This window comes from Zingiber officinale, chromosome 2B (assembly GCF_018446385.1).
Source record: "Zingiber officinale cultivar Zhangliang chromosome 2B, Zo_v1.1, whole genome shotgun sequence".
NCBI classification, from domain to species: Eukaryota; Viridiplantae; Streptophyta; class Magnoliopsida; order Zingiberales; family Zingiberaceae; genus Zingiber; species Zingiber officinale.
In genome coordinates this window covers 18,937,992-18,956,359 of record NC_055989.1, presented here as the reverse complement: position 1 = coordinate 18,956,359, position 18,368 = coordinate 18,937,992, and the positions used below count along the sequence as shown (strand labels likewise).

The 18,368-nt window shown below is 40.9% G+C and overlaps 1 non-coding gene and 1 pseudogene across 1 annotated transcript; one reads left to right on the top strand and one right to left on the bottom strand.

Annotated features, from left to right (window-relative positions):
• Positions 1-739: 739 nt before the first annotated feature.
• The window catches only part of LOC122048185, a 62,959-nt pseudogene continuing 45,330 nt past the window's right edge, over positions 740-18,368 (top strand).
• Positions 5,362-5,558, bottom strand: LOC122049783. The gene has a single exon (XR_006131040.1). It is a non-coding gene; the product is annotated as a U2 spliceosomal RNA (small nuclear RNA).

Genomic DNA, 18,368 nt, shown 5'->3' with positions numbered 1-18,368 from the left:
ACGCCTTGATCAATTCCAGGTGCCTCTACCAATCAGGCACGGACGATCGCATAACATACTATACACACACGGATGCTAGCCTAGGCGACATTTGTGGGCAGCACATAGAATCAGCGAAATACGAATTTTTTTAGCTCCACTTATGTCAATAAGAGTTTGTCTTTTGAGTGTAAGATTTGGATTATAGTATTAAGCATAACAAAAAATTAAATTTAAAAAACAAATTGGATACTCAAGAGATGTGCAGAGTAAGGTATGCAGAATATCACAACTATATTTATAGTGTTTTGTTATCATGCACACCCATGTATACGCAAATGATGATCAATTAGGGTGTGTTTTGTTGGAGGTATTCTTGATAACCTTGGTTATCGATCCAAGATCATCAACAAAAACCTGTTAAAAAAAAATATTCACTTTTTTTAACCTAAACTCTAAAAAAAAATTAACACTATTGTATGTTCATGAATTTCTCATAAATGAGTACCTAGAATAATAAAATTATATATAAAGAGTTGTATTACTTTCACATACAAAATAAAAAACATAAACTAATAAAATATTTTATGGAGATGCGGGGTATCGATCCCTGTACCTCTCGCATGCTAAGCTAGCGCTCTACCATCTGAGCTACATCCCCATTAATAGATTTTAATGTATATTCTCAAATATCATTATAAAATTAGTTCGTCTCGTAGATTGATGCATTTAGTGAACGACACCTCGGACTGTCACCGTTATGGCGATTCTTCAGTTCCAACGGCACCTCGTCATATAACTCTTCCTCATCTCTGCCGCTGCCCTCGCGCTCCTCTGGGTTGCCTTCTCCTATGCAATCCCTGCTTCCTTCGCGTCGTCGAGGGAAGCCGCCAAGGCGGTGGTGGAGAGCAAGTACTTGTATTGGGGCGACCGCATTGATTGCCCCGGAAAGCACTGCGACACCAAGAGTCCAGCCTCCGATGCACCCTCCAAGAAGCCCTCTTCCTCGGAAGGTCCCATCAATTTCTCTTCTGGTCTACTACCTTGCTTTAATATTCCATCACTATTGTGGATGATCTTCTTTGATTCGTTGAATTGGAATTAAGAACACTCCAAGTTTCTGGGATTATGAAGATTTGCCTTTGAGCATTTGATTTGGGTGTTAAAGTTCACTCCTTGCGTATAAAAAATTTGTAGGAAGAATTCTAGATGGAGGAATTAATTAATAGTTGTTTTGTACTGACATTATGCTTGTTTAAACAGAGTATTTGTGATGCCTTCTAGAATGTGCATCAATCCAACACATAACAAGAAGGGGATCTTGCACCAAAGCGGCCGAAATCCAAATACAGATGGAATGTACAATTACTCAACTCCTGTTACATTATTTGAAGTCAATAGAAACTAATTTACTTCATGATTGAATCTCAACTCATTTTTAGCAAACTCGTTGAATTTGGTGCCTTGTTGTTCCATGTATAGGGCATTCTTTTTTGTTATTATGTGAATTTAAAATGTTTGATGTTGATTAAAGATTTTCATCTCAATCAAATTCATTGAAACAAATCAAGACATTCAACCTCTTGAGTATAATGAAGTAATCCACACATGAAATTTTCTTTATTTCCCACGATGTCGCCATGGTTAAATGGTCTGATACTCTGCTAGGTGATCTTTGAATCTTCAAGCTCTAGTCTTGACCATGATGAACATCCAGGTTTATGGAGTGCAAGGATCGAACCAATTACAGCTCTGTTTTGCTACCACATGATTTTCTTCCTACGATGGCTGCCAAAAGACTAAGGAATGTAGCAGATAAGGTATTGGTTCTCCAAATTTGTTATTTGACTTGCAAAATAGCTAATAACTATCTCATAATACAAGTAAAATATCTTTCAAGAGAAATTCACTTTTTGTTAGGGTTGTGATGTTTCTATGACACAAACCCTTCCAGAGAAATTCACTTTTTTCATGAGCTCTGATGTTTCTATGACATTCAAATGAATAATTGGTGTTGGACTCGTGTGACTCTTTCTTAGTTTCATTGCTCTACTTGCCACAAAAGTCTTGCAAACGTGTGACATGAGAACATTTGATGAATTTGTTCTTGTGGCAGACAAATGATGCATATTGAGATACCACTGGAGAATTTCTTCAACGCATATGGATAACTTTTCATTCTTGTTATTATTATAGAATGCAATAAGATTTAGTAGATTCATAAAATATGACAAGAATGAACTTTGATTACAACCCTCCTACTTCCATGTGTCTATCAATCTCTTAATCTATTTTCAAAGTGTCGTTTCTGTCATTCATAAGAATCTCTCTGTTCTTTAAATTTATAATTTCTAGAATTTATGCTTTGTCTATCGAAATAAATAAACTTCTTTGCTTCATCTATTCGTGCAGCCTCTTGCAATGGTAAAGTTGTTGCTTTGTGACCAAAAGGTCATGGGTTTGAATCCTGGAAACAACCTCTTGCAAAAAAGCAGGATAAGGCTACATACAATGGATCCTTCCTCGAGACCCCGCATAACGGGAACTTTATGCACCGAACTACTTTTTGTTTTTTTTGTTGCTTCATCTATTCGTGCACTTCTGCATTGGATATATGTTGGTTTTTGTATGTGAGTGCAAACTTTGTAACAGGTACAAATTGGCATGCTCATCGAACTTTACAAACATATTCGACTCGGTGGTCGAGAACAACTATCAACTTTTTATGGTAGAAAGATTGATTTTGGCAAGTGCCAAAACATATGTGAAAACTTACAAGGAAGATGAAGATGATCGGAGTCTAATAAATGACCCAAAGAATAACAATAACAACTGTCAAATCCCTGTTTATACCATGGACAATGAGGGAATTGATCGATAGATTCAAGATTTGGCAAATATTCAGATATATGGTCGAACAATAAATGCGTGGGAATGGAACTGCTTTAGACATCTAACAAATTGAGTTCGCATGTGGATTTCTTATCATTTTCATACGGTTAGAGAAGATTTCTAGTGATTGACTTGTATCTAAAATGTTTTTGTTTTAGTTCTTGTAATGTGTGTTGTAAAATCAAAATGATTGAGACAATAAGGGTTTTAGATGTGATGATATTGGTTCTATATCTTCCCAATGTTGTCTTGTAATGTTAAGCTAGTCTTAAAAATAATTAACCAGGCTGAGTAACGTCGAGTATGGGATGACCGACCCGGTCCCACCAAAGTTTTCCATCGGACACCAAGGTAAATCGGGAAGGGCTCGCAGCGGGCAGCCTAGAAGCCCAACATCTTTTAGTTGCGTGCCCCATTTAGAGGAAAAATTCCTGCAAATTCGCCATAGCTGGGGCTCGAACCGTGGGTGCCTGGGTGATAACCTAGATGCCCTGTCGCTGCACCATAGCCTCGGAGGCTCCATGATTAGGTTGATTGAACACTAATGGCGATGGGATAAATCTCGCGACTCAAAAGTATTCTTCAGCATTGCAAATATATACATTCATCAAAAATCATTAAATCAGACTTCATAACTCAAATCCTCGCTATAATATTCCTATCAAATTAACTTACTTTTAGGGTGCAAATCTTAGATTTGTCAGTATCAATACAATAAAAAATGTATGATTTGAGCGAACCAATTCAAGACGCGATAAGGCATGCTAGAATTAGTTCAATCTTTGATACGGTGGGCAAAAATGGACTCATTGCTTGTCCTCAACCTATCGAGATCATCTAATGGCAAAGATCTATTTGTTAGAGGAACTCGTCATTAACTTGTTAACTTCTTGTAATATATACAAAGAACATCTCTATCTCCAACATGGTAGTTAAATTCTAAGAGATTATTAGCTTTTTGGTTTTATGACATGTATACGAATTGCAAAATATAAGTTTGTAACATTAAAAAATAATGGAAATTCTAAATTTATATGGCTTAAGTTAATTGTAAAAAAAAACTTGCACTCAATAAATTAAAACTATTGTAAAGGTAAATGAATGATTCAAAAACCATAAAGATGCATTCTAAAAAAATCGACAAATTATGAGGGATAACAATATTTTTTTTTCTATTACAATAAGAAAAACAATCAAAATGATAGAAATTTCTCAGACTCATAAGTTTAACTGATCAAATGAGATCTAGAAATAACATCATAATTTTATCTTTTTTAAAATTCAAATACAATTTCCACTATCTATATATTCGATAACAAAAATAAATTAAACATTTATGAGAAAATTTAGTGTTTAACTCGATAATTATTTATTTATATTTATTCGATATGAATTAAATAAATAAGCTTAATTAATTCATTAAAAAAATAAATAAATTTCTTAAAAACAAAGATTTTAAATTATTCAAAAATTATATTCACAAACAAAACTTGTAAACTATATTTATTAACAAACTTGTTATTAAATTTGTAAATAAATTTTTTTTAAAAAAACTGTAATATTAAACTCATTAATCAAATAAATAAACTTTAAAATATAAAAATTTTAAACAATCAATTTCAAATTAAAAATGTAATAATATCTAAATATATATAGATTTTGTTTGGCCTGGCATGATATATATTTTGTGTTTATATAAATTTTATAATAGCATACACATTGGGTTGGTAGCTGAGTTGTGTGGGTATATAGTAGAACTAGGAACAAAATTTCATTAAATTTTATTAATAATTTATAATTAGGGATGTCAAAAATAAATCTGATCCGCAAATCCAAGTCAACCCGAAAAATATCCAACTTGAATTAGAAATTTTCATATTCTGATCGGAGGATTTTTAAGTTGTACTAGGATTGGATCGGAGTCCAGATTGACTAGGATTGGCCTAAATTTAGGATTTAATAAATCATTTTAAAATTAAATCAAATTTTATTTTTAAAATTATGAATATCAATATTAAAGCAAGTAAAATAATGATAAATTATTGAGATAAAAATAAAAAATTATAATAAAAATAACAAGCAAAAAATTATTTTTAATTAAGTTATTCAAGTTGGTCGAATTATTTAGATTCATATTTAAAGATTTCGAATTGTATTCAGATTGGGATTAGGTTCGAATTAATTTTTTTTTTTTTATAAAATCTTTGCTTCAAGCCGAACTTTTATAAAATCTTTGCTTCAAGCCGAATTAATTGGTATTCGAGTAACTTAATAAAATTTAAAATTTTAATTAAATTATTTCAAAATTTCATCTAAGAAAACATCAATTTATTCAATTCTAATTTTAAAATTTCTTATTCATTAAATTCAATTATTTTTATGTGTTTTGTATTTATTTTTAAATATATAAAATTTTAAGATTTAATTTCATGGATTGCAATTAATAATTTAAAAAAAACTTAATTTAATAAAAAAATTTAATTTAACTTGGTCGGGTGCGCCGAACCCCTACAATAGTGCAACATAGGGATGACACGCGAAGAATCCAATAGCAAGCTACTGTAATGATCCCTCCCCAAAGAAAAATTAATTTAATATCATAGTGAACCAATGGTCCACGTATCAGATATTAAACTGATAAGAACAGATACTACACTTGATCTTAGCCAAAAGGCCGAGAAAGGTATGAATGAGAAAGTGGCATAGCCTCTTCTTTTATAGCACTAGTTCCACTCCGTTAATCAAAAACAAATGATATGGGACTAAATTCTAAACCCTAAACTCTAAACTCCATCTAGTATAAAAGGTCATTACAGTTTTTTTTTGTTTGTAAATAGAGGCGAGAGTACAACTCCACCTGGTCTAAATGGCCATTAGAGTTTTTTTTAAGAAGAGGTGAGAGTACACTGCAAATCGTGATCTTTCTCACGTCTCCTTCTCCTTGGCCGCAGAAAAGAAAGGAGTGTCTTGTTGCTTGCGATTTTGTTCTGGAGGCAGTTAAGGTTTGTTGCTTCGTCGCTGCAGCTGCGTCAACAAGCAGGACATCTCCTCCGTCGATCACCCTCTCTCCGCCTCGTTCCCTCATCAACTGATCAAATTCTTGGGCAAAGCTGTTTGTGCGTTTGATCCCCCGATTCGTTGGGCTCGTCACTAGTCAGTTTCAGATGTCGATCCTATAGGAAATGGGAACGTTGGAACATGTCCACGTTCCCCACTACTCTTAATGGAAAAGTCCATTATATCCTTGGGTTATTTTCCTTAATAAGGATTGCATCCAAGGATCATGGGGAACGATTCACGGTGTAGAGAAAGAGACAACAAGAGATGAGGAGAACATTTGAGACGGTGGGATTTGGTTCGTGGAATTATGGAGAGCTTTCCAATCCTATGATTGCTCTTCCGACAGCTAGTCCAATCGTCGCCGATTGTAGATCTGTGGGAGATCGTTGTAATTGTTTACCATTTTAATTCGTTTTGATTCATGCATTTAGAGTATCAACAATGGTATTAGAGCACATAGTTAGATATAAATGCATGACAAATCTCCTATTTAAAATTGCCACCCCTTCCTTTTGCTCTTGTTTGCTGCCGCTCTGATCGATTTTGTTTCCTGTTGCCAACACATGGAAAGATAGCGTCCATGTTGCGAACTTCCCCAATTGTCGACGTTGTAGGCCTTGAGGGACACCCACGGAGTTTGCCTCTGATTTGGGCGGTGGCTGTGCTCATGGCCGCCACTCGCAGAGGCCTTGCGTCGTTACCATCGGAGGGCTATCGCCAAAGACTTCCCCTGGTTTCTGGGCACTAACATTTTTTTTGCATGTTTTAGTGTGTGCGAGATCAAAGGAAAATTTTTTCTCATAGTAAAAAGTCTTATTCCAATCAATAACCAAGTCATCATTGCCAGCATGCCCTCTTTTCAATTTTCAAACATGATCAATCGTACTGTCACATATTTTGAGGAGGAAGTCTCAATTCATGCATCTTACTCTTGAGGTTTTGGTGGTTCTCATTTGATATGTTGGGTTCATCCTATTGAACTCGTTTTGTTTCTTTTATATCTACTTGCAATAGCCTGGAGGGATGAGATGTGGAAAGTCAATCTTACTTTGGCCTTTGTGCTTCCTTTTCCCATTGCAAAATATATTAAAGAACTTTGTTGCCTACTTTCCCAACTCTGTTGCTTCCTGGTATGAAAGCGCCTTAACATGTTAGTTAATCTAACCCGCAAGCTAATCACCCCTCGAGTTATTCTCCTATAGTTCGGGCCCTCCGTAGACCGTAGGATTAGGGTTTTCCCATGGTCTTTCATTTGGCCTGTTCTTTCAGTGATCTATTTATCAGTTTGACTGAACGAGCCTATTTATCCAAAGCATTGGACTGGAGTTAGTTCATGATCATCGAGATGGTAACAACATTGTGCTCTCGGTACACATCCCAAGCGTGCCCTATCATTCTGCCCTCGTTGTGTAATGACCCGACCCATTTGGCGACCCTCGGGTCGTCGACCGTCGGTCATGCCGTTACTCACTAGGACTTTCCACCCCTGACCAGTGGATTTTTGCCTCCCCCAGGTTTCGAACTCTAGACCTCCAGGCTTAAGTACTAGAGTTTATGAATCATGGTAACCAAGTGAGATCATCTCACTTGGTTACCAGGATTCATACATTCTAATACTTAAGCCTTGAGGTTTAGAGTTCGAATAGCTTAAGTACTAGAGTTTATGAATCCTGGTAACCAAGTGATATCATCTCACTTGGTTACCAGGATTCATAAATTCTAATACTTAAGCCTTGAGGTTTAGAGTTCGAATCCTGGGGGAGGTAAAAATCCACTGCCAGGGGTGGAAAGTCCTAGTGAGTAACGGCACGGCCAAGGGTCGTCGGTCGACGACATGAGAGCTCGCCAAATGGGCCGACGACATAAGGACCGCCAGTTGGCCGCCCAAGAGGCCAAAGGGCCGGGTCGTTACAATAAAAGGCGCCTTTTTATTGTAACGACCCGGCCCTCTTGGCTCATTTGGCGGCCCATTTGGTGACCCTCGGGTCGTCGACCGTCGGCCCATGTGGAGACCCTCGGGTCATCGACCGACGACCCTTGACCGTGTCGTTACTCAGTAGGACTTTCCACCCCTGGCAGCGGATTTTTGCCTCCCCTAGGATTCGAACTCTAAACCTCCAGGCTTAAGTATTAGAGTTTATGAATCCTTGTAACCAAGTGAGATCATCTCACTTGGTTACCAGGATTCATAAACTCTAATACTTAAGCCTGGAGGTTTAGAGTTCGAATCCTGGGGGAGGCAAAAAGACACAGCCAAGGGTCGTCGGTCAATGACATTAGAGGTCACCAAATGGGCCGACGACATGTAAAATACCAAAAATAGGCGAATATTAATAAGGGAATTTTTTGAAATTTTTAGAAATTTTTCGGAGCTCGTATGGACGAGTTAACGGGGACAAAAATGGGGCCCGGAAAAGCCTGTTTAGGCTACCCATTTAAGCGAGGAAATGTTTATATTCTTAATTCTTTTTATATTTCCTTTTCTTTAGTTTTTATTATTTTTCTTTTCCTCGTTGAAATCTCGCGCCCGAGCTCTCCCCGCGTGCCCTAGCCTCCCTCCTCGCGCCGAGCCACCATTTCTGCCCCAAACCGCTCGGAGGCGGTTTCTTCTTCTCTTCCCCTCTCTTCTTCTCCTCTACCGATTGTCGCTGTGCCCTAGCCGACTTCACTCTCCGCCGCGCCGATCTTCCATCGCCAGCCACTCGAGTAGCGCCGGCCACCCCCGACCGCCGTGCCCTAAGTCCTCTTTAGATATGCGCGCCGACGCCGATCACCGGCCACAGGAACTCCAGCGCCGCACGGTGCCATAGCCCGGCAACCAGCATCGGGTGTGGTCACGACAGAGGACGAGGCTAGACCTAGCCCTCAGTTGATCTTCTTCCTCTCTTTCTCGGAGTCGCCAGCCGAACCCTTGGTCCGCCCGAGTGCTGACAGCCGGCGTCACTGTTTCTCAACGCGAGCAACCAACGCTGAGGTTCTCTCTCCCTTCTCCCTCACTGTGGTTACATTCCGTGCCCTATTTTGGATTCACAGTCGGCTGACTCTCCTTCATGGTGTGCCCTAGGTTACTTTATACTGCCGGATCCAAACAAGACAGCAGAGAGGTGAGCAAGCATCAGTGATTTCATTAGGAAGGTCCCACAGTCCTGATCGGTTGGTGCCACTGTCGTTTTCTTGAGGCCAGCATCGTTCATAGGCGAGCCACGACTCTGATCACCCTGTTCCGGCAGACAGGAGGCTGTGGTCACAAGATTAAGGTAAGTGACTTAAATATGGTATTTGAGTTGGGCAGTTGATTCATTTGTAGTGTTGAATCTTGATTGTCGTTTGGAAGGCAGTGACGTAGTGTTGCTCCAGTCAGTGTTGCCACCTCAATCATCTTGCTACGGTTTGGACTAGGGTAAGGTTTGTATAACAGTAAATTTATGCCAAATTATATCCATTGTTATGTTAGCTATATGAGATAGATTCTAGTGTTTAAGTGTGAAGTGTTAATGGTGAGCAAAGGATTGGTTCATTTCTGGATATTGATGTTGCTAATCTGTATAGCTTGCTTAATAGGTGATTAGTTGTTTATGTGTTAATAAGGGTTAATGAAGCTAACCCTAGATGGTCGGTGGATTAAAAATTTGTTTAGCTATTTGTTTATAATTAACTTAGCTAAACTGTACGATTTATTACAGGACTTTGATTCGAGACGAGCATCTCGACGTCCAAGTTGGACCGGACTGATCTTATTTTCCTATTGGAGGCGGGTACTTTGACTTATGTCTTTTGATATGCATAATAATGTGTTTAACATATAGCAATGATTGTGTTTCTTCCATTTGTTTCGGTTGGTCACTACATGATCTATTACATGTTTGTTTGTTTACTTATTATGCACTGCATGTTATTATTTACCTGATCATTCATGCTTTTAGGTAGTGATACAACCATATGAGATATTATGTTCCAGGCCTAGGGTTTATTTGATACCCTATCTGTTTGTGTACCTTCCTTTTGATTCATTATCTTGTAGTACACATTTTATATTTATGTATGGAGCATGCTATGCTATTCGTGATATTGCCATGTTTAGTGTCATGCATCATCTTGCATGATTACATGCTGTGCGATTGTCTGCTCCATTATTGTTGAGCACATCGCCAGTTACATGTATCTGTACACACCACCACTCATGTGTTAGTGGTATATCAGACAGCTGTGTGGCAGTTCTGCTGTTTGGCTCCGTTGGTCTGGTGACTCAGCGTGGTAGCCGGCAGACAGTTCCGCTCTGTTTGGCTCCGTTGGCATTTAGTGTAGCAGCGTGGTAGCCGGCAGATGGTGGACTCTGTTTGGCTTCGTTGGTCAGATGACTCAGCGTGGTAGCCGGCAGAGATATCCTCCCCGTCATCGTGTACCGGGAGATGAGAGCATTGAGCTCCCCCATTTATGATTTGGGGTCAGAGGACAGGAGTACTCCGACAGCATCCCGTCCACTCGGTCGCTCATCAGGAGCAGTGATGTCAGAGTGCACGGTCACCATATGCATTTATTGCATTTATTGTTTATGATTGCTGCATTTACTTACTGCATTTATATGGATGCATATGATTGACATGCATACAGGATTATGACTTCCCCGGTCTGACGACCCTGTTACCTTTGTACTTTGATTCCGGTTAGTACAGTTATCTCCTGATTTCGTTTCAGTTGCATTTATCCTTCTCGTATTCAGGAGATTGTACGCATGATTAGTGTTGTCTGTTATTTGTTTTATTATGCATATCAGTTGTACCTGCTGAGTGTTGGACTCACCCCGCTTCCATTGTTGATATATTTTCAGGTTGAGGCTGTCAGGAGCAGTTCCAGTCGCTGGTTCCCACAGCACGTAGTGCTAGTCCTCTGCTAGTTTTGAGTTGTTATTTTATTTTATCTTTTCTCTATTAGACTTTGTTTTAGTCTTGTTTTGGATTTTACATATGGATATTGTATGGAATCCTTCCGTTTGATGGACTTTTGATATGATTTGGATTTTATTCTACTACATGCCTGCCTGGACGGCAGAAGAGGTGAGTTCGTCGGATTTGAGCTTTACGAGTGTAGTTGAGTAGGGTGGATTTCGAGTCAGAGTACTATTGTTTGTGATTACTATTATTAACTGCGTGGTTGTGACAACCAGAGGCTGAATATCTATATAAACTACGTGGTGATTGTTTTTATTTATTGTTATAATTCCAGCCGCCTGTGGCTGAGGTATATGTGTTATGTAGAAGTTTCAGATTGTCTGCCGTACAGGGGAGATGCTGCCGAAATTTCTTCGGACAGGGACTCCTTGTTGGTTGCTACTCGGAAAACCTAGAGGTTCCACTGTACAAAAATTTTGTACAAAGGTCTGAACCTTTTCCTAGCTACCATGTGTTCTTTTAAATTAAATTTTGGATAGCCTGCGGAACTTAACACGTTTGATCCAAAACTTAATCTATTTATTCTTTTAGGTTTTGACTTGGATCTCCTGCGGAACTTAACACGTTCGACCCAAATCACCTTAAGTTATTAATTCCATTAAATATTAATTTCCATAATCGGTTCCCAGTACTAACGTGGCGAGGCACATGACCTTCTTGGATATGGGAGCAACCACCACCGACTAGACAAAACCTTTTATAGAAATCTAATATTTAATTTCCTAAAATAACTTTAGGTTAACCGAAAAGAACAATCAAATCACAAGGAAAATATTAAAAACACAACATCGAAAAACATATTCGAAATACTAGAACGTAAGCCTCTTGTATTTGATATTATTTCCATAAATAACTAGTATGATGCGGAAAGAAAAATTACTTGTTATACCTTTTAGAAAGACCTCTTGATCTTCTACCGTATTCCTCTTCTAACCTCGGACGTTGTGTGGGCAACGATCTTCCGAGATGAGAAATCACCAACCACCTTCTTCTCCTCCTAGCTAGGTTCGGCCAACAATAAGGAAGCTTCACCAAGGAAGAAGATCAAAACACCAACCAAGCTCCAAGAGATGCTAGCTTTCTCTCCTTCTTCTTCTTCTTCTCCAAGTAGTATCCGGCCACCACAAGAACTCCAAGAGGGATGAAGTATTCGGCCACCACAAGAGGAAGAGAGGGAGAAGATGATGGTCGGCCACAACACCAAGGAAAAGAGGGAGAGAAAATAATAGAGGTTGTGTCTTGTGAAGGCACCCTCACCCCTTCTTTTATATTCCTTGGCCAAGGAAAATTAGGAAATTTAATTACAATAAAATTTCCTTAATTTCCTTGATATGATTTAATTGAGAAAAATAAAATAAAATTTCCCAATAATCTATATTGGCCGGCCACATCAAGGGGAAACAATTTAGACAAGTTTTAATCAACAAATTAAAACTTCCTAATTTGTTTCCGGAAATTTTAAAAAATAAAATTTCTCTTCAAAAATCTCTTCATGGTTGATAAAAGGAAATTTCTATAATTTTAATTTTACAACATGTGAATAATTTTTAAAGAGAAAATAAAATATCTCACCAATCTACAAATAAGGAAAGAGATCTAATCTCTTTCTTTAATCTTTTGTAGATCTTTTATAAGAGAGATATTTTAATTTTAATTCTCTTTAATAAATTATTTCTTCCACATAATAAAAATTAAAATTAAAATTCCTTTTTAATTTAATTTGGTCGGCCCCCACTAGCTTGGGTTCAAGCTAGGGCCGGCCACCCCAATTTATACCTAGGCCGGCCCTAGCTTGGTTCCCTAGCTAGCTTGGTCGGCCCCCTATTGGTGGGTATAGAAGATGGGTATAGGTGGGTATAGAACTCTATAAATAAGAGGCTATGATAGGGACCGAGAGGAGGAATTGGTTTTGGTCTCCCGATAAAATTAAGCATCCCGTGTTCGCCCCGAACACACAACTTAATTTTATCAATAATAATTCATTCCACTAGAGAACTATTATTGAACTACCGCACCAATCCCAAATTACATTTTTGGGCTCCTGCTTATTATGAGTGTGTTAGTCTCCCTGTGTTTAAGATATCGAATGCCCACTAATTAAGTGAGTTACTGACAACTCATTTAATTAATATCTAAATCCAAGAGTAGTACCACTCAACCTTATTGTCATGTCGGACTAGGTCCACCTGCAGGGTTTAACATGACAATCCTTATGAGCTCCTCTTGAGGACATTATCAACCTAGTATCTCTAGGACACAGTTTCCTTCTATAATCAACAACACACACTATAAGTGATATAATTTCCCAACTTATCGGGCTTATTGATTCATCGAACTAAATCTCACCCATTGATAAATTAAAGAAATAAATATCAAATATATATGCTTGTTATTATATTAGGATTAAGAGTACACACTTCCATAATAACCGAGGTCTTTGTTCCTTTATAAAGTCAGTATAAAAGAAACGACCTCAAATGGTCATACTCAATACACTCTGAGTGTACTAGTGTAATTATATAGTCAAGATAAACTAATACCTAATTACACTACGACCTTCTAATGGTTTGTTCCTTTCCATTTTGGTCGTGAGCTACTGTTTATAATTTATAAGGTACTGATAACATCATCTTCTGCATGTGACACCACATACTATGTTATCTACAATATAAATTAAATTAACAACTACAAACAAATGTAGACAATTTGACCAAATGTGATTCTTTATACATAATGAATGTTTACAAAGCTTAGGCTTTCAGTATACACTCCAACACTCCTCTGGGGCGTGACAATTTATTTGGTATCAGAGCTTAAGTTTTGCGATCATTGTTTTCGTATTTTGGATATTTGGGATAACCTGATACCAATTTAGTGGTATCAGAGCGCCAAAGTTTGGCGATACTTGGTTGGTTTCCGTGTGTTGGATTTTGAGATTTATCTGATACCAATTTAGTGGTATCAGAGTAGGGTTATGATACCTGCTTTTGGTGTTTTGGAGATTTATCGGATACCTGTTGTTGGTATTCTGGATATTTGGGTTAGCCAGGTTTGCGAGTCAAACTGGGCATTTTCGGATTTTTGATATGGTTATGTTTCGGATTTCCATTTCGGATTTATTTGGATTTCCGGCGATATTCTCGTTCGGAATTTTGAGGTCAAAAGTTGGGGACTGGACAGCGACGGAACATCTCTAGACAGCAATTAGGTATGATGTTTTATTTTATGATTTTTATACTTGTAGTAATATCTGTAATTTAATTTAACAGATATGAGACGATCTACTCGTATTGCTGCGAGACGTGGTGCTGGACGACCACGTGCGAGGACCACGGGATCTCTGGATATGTGAGAGATGCCTATTGTTGATGAGCCTGTCAGTCAGGGACAGACTCAGCATACTGCGGGCGCGTCGGGCTCTCAGACCCCGACGGCTCCTATAGAGGTACCTACCTCGGTTACGCCGAGTGTACCTACTCCTACTGTATTTCCGGTATCATCAGGGGTACCGTTGACATTTCCGACACCAGCTCCAGCCCAACCTATGGCATACGCGGCACCACCGCCACCTGGGCCTACAGTGTACCCGACACCAGCGACACCTGTGCTCCCAGTACATACGGTGTACCCAGCAGCACCTGCATTAGGGATACCGGCTACTTCTTATCCGGTACCATTACCTACCGTACATCCAGTCGCGGCCACCTATGTTCACCCTACAGTGCCACCGACGGTGTATGCTCCAGTTTACCCAGCAGCACCGGGAGTACCTCCTCCGGTTTATACACCAGTACCACCTGTAGCATCAGCTCCAGTGTTTCCGCCAGTCCCGACAGCCGTTCCGACACACCTCACTGACTTTGCCGCGGCACGAGCCAGGATTCCAGTGTTGGCAGAGTCGATGAAGAGTCGATTCACACTCTTCCGAGGAGACTGAGATCCGAGTGTGGCCTTGTCTTGGATTGAGACTATGGAGCGGACTTTCTTTTATATTGCTTGCTCCGAGTGGGAGAAAGCAGAGCTGGCTGCTTTTCACTTACGGGACGCGGCCGACACTTGGTGGCTTACTCAGCGTTCCATCATCGGTGAGCAGAACATCACTTGGGCCAGATTCAGAGAGGCTTTTGAGAGCCGTTTCTTTCCACGAGCTTATCAGATGGCTCGTCGGCAGGATTTCCTGAGTTTGCGACAGAATAATCGGACAGTGACTGAGTATAATGCAGAGTTTGACAGATTGGCCAGATTTTGTCCAGAGCTAGTTGCTGAGGACAGTTCACGTATGCAGCAGTTCATTCAGGGGCTGGATGGACATTTGCAACTAAGACTTGTCGGTCTTGGTATCACATCTTATGCAGAGATGTTGGACAGAGCCCTCATTATTGAGTCAGCTCAGCAGAGAGTTTTTCCGGATAGGAAAAGGAAGCAGCTGAGTCAGGCATCTGGACAGATCCAGCAGCCTCAGGCTACACCACAGCAGAGCAGGCGTAGTCGATCAGATCAGGGTACATCTGGGGTATCACGTAAACCTCAGAAATCAGGGCAGTCTTCTTCAGGACGTTTCCGATCTTCCCAGCAGAGCCGGAAACAAACCACCAGCGACATTCGCTGTTTCAGATGTGGGTCCAGAGATCACATCACTTCAGCCTGTTCTCTGGGACAGTCAGTTTGCTTTCGTTGCAAACTGCCTGGGCACCAGAGCCGAGATTGTCCGCAGAAGACTCGGCATATGACTTCCGGAGGGTCTGATCATGGAGGACAGTCGGGTCAGTCCGGAACTTATCGAGGTGGGCGAAGAGCCCAACCTTCGCACGGCCAGCAGCGGAGTGCTTCACCTGCAGCAGCGGCATTTGGCATGCTTGGACAGGAGTACTCCAGTGCTTCCATAGCACCTCAGGGTTCTATTCCAGGACTTTATTATCCGACGCAGGGGCAGTATCAGATGCAGTCTCAGCCTTTAGGCCAGTACCAGACTCAGTCCAAGCCAGCTGCACAGTATCAGTCACCGTCCTCTCAGTCTTCTCTGGCACATTATCCAGCACCGCCTCAGTGGCAGGCTTCTGCCCAGCTGCAGCAGCCGCTGGCAGCATTACCACCTCCTCCTCCGCCAGAGATTGGACGTGTTCATGCGATGACCAGAGAGGATGCGCAGCGAGCCGATGGATCCATTTTCCACGGTATGATTTCTATTTATGCCTTATCTGCAGATATACTGATAGATACAGGTAGCTCGCATTCATTTATATCTCGCACTTTTATGCGGGAGGTTGGTAGCTTACCCACTTTCAGACCCCAGCGATTGACCGTCTCCCTACTGTCCGGTGATTCATTGGACGTCACCCAGGAGGTCAGATGTTGCCCGTTAGATTTTGGCAACCTAATACTTACAGTGGATCTTTTAGTATTAGAAATGGTCGATTTTGATATTATTCTTTGCATGGACTGTTTGTCAGCATATCATGCCACAGTTGATTGCCAGACTCAGATATTCAGAAGACAACTTTCCGTACTCAATACGGTCATTATGAGTTTTTGGTAATGCCATTTGGGCTTACCAATGCTCCAGCGGTGTTTATGGATTTGATGAACCGCATATTTCTGGAGTATCTTGATCAGTTTGTTATCGTTTTCATTGATGACATATTGGTCTACTCGCATTCCGAGGAGGAGCATGCACAGCATCTTCGTATAGTCTTGGAGATTCTTCGACGACATCAGCTGTACGCGAAGTTCAGCAAGTGTGCGTTCTGGCTATCCTCAGTCGGTTTTCTGGGACACGTGGTTTCTAGCAGAGGTATTTCAGTAGACCCTCAGAAGATCGAGGCTGTCACCGGTTGGGAGCAGCCGAAGTCAGTACAGGAGATCCGCAGTTTTCTGGGATTGGCCGGATATTACCGACGTTTTGTCGAGGGTTTCTCGCGTATTGCTATGCCGCTAACACGCCTTACCAGGAAGGGCGTGAAGTTTACGTGGACCGAGGATTGCGAGACCAGCTTTTAGGAGCTGAAGCGGAGATTAGTGTCGGCTCCTGTTTTGATTCTACCTTCTGGAGAGGACGGATTTGTACTCTACACCGACGCTTCTCTTCAGGGTTTGGGTGCTGTTCTGATGCAGCACGGCAGAGTAGTCTCTTATGCTTCTCGTCAGCTGAAGGAGCATAAGAAGAACTACCCAGTTCATGACCTAGAGTTAGCCGCCATCATTTATGCTTTGAAGATTTGGCGTCATCATTTGTACGGTATTACATTTGAGATTCTCACCGATCATAAGAGTCTCAAATACATTTTCACCCAGAAGGAGCTTAATCTCCGACAGAGGAGATGGATGGAGTTCCTGAAGGACTACTATTGTACCATTAGCTACCACCCGGGAAAAGCTAATGTGGTTGCTGATGCACTCAGCAGGAAGTCCAGAGCGACTTTGGCTTGCCACCGGACTTCAGTCACGAACTTGATTCAGAGTTTTTCTGAGTTAGACATTGAGGAGTAGGGATCCACAGAGCAGGGTATTCTTGTTACTATGGTTGCTCAGTCGTCGATCAGGACGAAGGTCCGAGAGGCCCAGGCCAGTGATTGTAGGACCGTTAGATTCGATAGAGGGGGGGGGTGAATATCGATTCGAAAATTTAGAGTATAAACGCAGCGGAAAAGTAAAATAGACACAGATGTTTTTTACTTCGTTCGGAGCCTGTGACGACTCCTACTCGAAGGCCCGTGGTCCTTGACCACTTTCGTTGGGCAATCACTAACAAGTCGAAATATGATTACAGAATAAGTACAGGAAATGCTAGTTAAAATAAAGCAATACCGACAAGGAAATTAAATCAAAACGGAAGGAGCACTTTGTCGGAGCGTTGTTGGCGTCGCACTGAACGTCGAGCAGCAAGACCAGCAGTAGAAGAGTTCTCAGATGAATTGCATTCTGAAGCTCCTGTCTGGGGCTTCTTTTATATGTTGTTCCGGGCGCCTGGATCCCTTCCGAGCGCCTAGAATGTTACGTAGCTGCTCAAACCGAGATGCTCCACGTGGCGATGCACAATCAGGATAAAGTTTGCCTCCCGGGCGCCCGGATCCCTTCCGGGCGCCCGAACCTCCGGGCGCCTGGATTCCTTCCGGGCCAGAATCCGTCCTGCACGACAAACGTTAGTCCGGAGGCAAATATATATCCTGTAAAATAGATTGTTAGCACAATTAAAGTTCAACAAAGTAATAGCAAAGAGTATGACTTAGATTCCGTCTTTCCGAGACCGGAATCTAGTCACTATCTCGACTTAGACATCCGAAATGGATCTAAGCCGGATCGACGCCTAATGTTCCCTTCCCGGGAACACGTCCTCGCAGTCACTCCCCTCCAGTGACTTACCTCACTTACCTGCCAGACGTCCGGTCAGCCCGTCGACCCGTCTGGACTTCTCGCCAAGCGTCCGGTCAGCCCATCGACCCGCTTGGACTTCTCGCCAGCTATCCGGTCAGCCCGTCGACCTAGCTGGAC